Here is a 2,016-nt window from a genome sequence, read left to right as displayed (position 1 = left end):
AGCGCAAGTTTGTTCAGGAACAATATTGACATATTTCATTGATATTATCATTCTACACATTATATCAAAATATTGATCCTGAACACACATGCGCTCGGTGATTTTTACTCAAAATATCGACGAAATACGTACATTTTTCTGTAAAATTCATAAAAAACTGAAATTTACGTCATGTTTGTGACGTCATTACGTACATATGGCGTCATTACTTAAGAAAATATTCAGTGCTTTGAAGTCAGCATATACTCCCCTGTTTAAGAACTTAATTAAATATATCTCCATCAAAGTTTGATTTGGGGGGCAAATATTGGTTATTACCGAATAAAGTTCTTTTTGAATTGAAGATTTTTGATATTTACTTACACGTAAATAAAAAAGGTATGTTTCACATTAAATATCATAAGTCAAGGTCAGATTATTTATTTTGTATGTAGTGGAGGACAGATTATTTATTTTCAAAATTTTCAGGGACAGATTATTTATTTCCAAAATCTGCCAGGCCCCCCCCTCCCCCTCAGAATCAAATGGTCGTCCCCTTATATAGTGAAAATACATTAAATCTTTGAAATTTACTTCTCTGCTCCCGGGTATTAAGCAGATGAACTACCTATATAGTTTTGATGTGCAAGGGCCCTAATCTTCCAGAATTGTGAATTTCAAGGCCCCAGGGTCAGGGGTACTAAAGATGGGGGGGCTGTACTTCTATACTGAAAATGAATGAATTGTTTGAAATCTGCTCCTTGGTATTAATCAGATATTTTTAAAAAGCAAGGATGCCTTTTCAAAAATTGTGCAATGTGTGGATCTAGGCCTAACGGTCAGGGGTTCATGTATGGTTGGGGCACTACTGATTTTATAACAACATCACAACACTTCAGGAATCATATGAGATGCGTACTTCGAGCCCGATACGTCAGTGTACTTCCATTTGTTTTCGAGAGAGGACGTGCTCTACTCTCGGTGTCAGTATTTTTAGAAGTAGATAACTACGTGGTAGTTATCATTATTTATATAACTACGTAGTGGTTATAGTTTCGTTAATATAGATATTCGTTACAAGGTAATGAAGTATTATATTCTCCAGGTGGCTGGTGAATATTGTGAATTTGGTTTTGAGACTATTAAGTGTGAAAAAATGGCGGGTGTCACGACGGAACTAGACCGCGCCGAAAAAGAGAAAACAAAGTCGAATGAATCGTCTAGACGTTCCTCAAAGAAGTCAAATGAGAAGAAAGTTACAAATGAAGAAAGTGACACGGAATTGTGATGCCAAATTTCAGGTTATTCCATCTGCAGTGGTTAAAGCTTCGGTGAAAGTTGGCAAATAAACTGAATGAAATTGATTCAGAGGTGATAGATCAGAGTTTGATTACTTTGGCCACAGATGCGTTAGCTCTTCTAGGGCACACAAACAAACTTTTAAATGTTAAGCGCAAGGAACTCCATAGACCTGATTTAGGTAGGGAGTACTACCATCTTAGTTCACCATCTTTGCCCTTCTAGGAATTTCTTAATGGAGATGATGTTGCAAAATCTGTGAAAGAAATTCAAGATGTAAACAGAATAAGCAGTAAAGTACGTGGAACATTTCACTGGGGGAAATTTCCGAGCATTGGCATTCTTTAGGGCACGGGGACGTCCCTATGGTCGAGGAGCATTAGGAAGACCACGGAACCAAAGATCTACTAGTGGTTGGAGTCGATGGTCAAACAGCTCTACCTCTAAAGACAGCTCAAAAAACTCGAGAGGGGAGCGCAGCTCCAACAAATAGATGAAGAGGTAAGTGCAAAACCTAATGCAGATAATAAGATTTTTTGTGCAGGAAGATTAATTTTTTTTCCTCTGAGATGGCAAAAAATTACAGAAGATAAAGTCATCTTAGATATTGTTGAAAATTGTCATATTGAATTTGATGAAGAATTAGGTTTACCATTTCAGAGAAGTATACCTCATTCTGGATTAGCAAAGCCTGAAATAGACATAAATTAATAAGCAAATAAATGTATTTTGCGAACA

At 36.5% G+C, this 2,016-nt stretch overlaps 1 pseudogene; it reads left to right on the top strand.

Moving 5' to 3' along the window:
* The first annotated feature begins 1,190 nt into the window (after nt 1–1,190).
* LOC134276005 (uncharacterized) lies at nt 1,191–1,771 on the top strand (annotated as a pseudogene).
* Nucleotides 1,772–2,016: the final 245 nt, after the last annotated feature.

This window comes from Saccostrea cucullata, unplaced genomic scaffold, assembly GCF_032062105.1.
Source record: "Saccostrea cucullata isolate Sc308-1 unplaced genomic scaffold, CSIRO_AGI_Scuc_v1 ctg937, whole genome shotgun sequence".
Classification (NCBI taxonomy): domain Eukaryota; kingdom Metazoa; phylum Mollusca; class Bivalvia; order Ostreida; family Ostreidae; genus Saccostrea; species Saccostrea cuccullata.
This window is presented reverse-complemented; position numbering and strand designations above follow the sequence as displayed.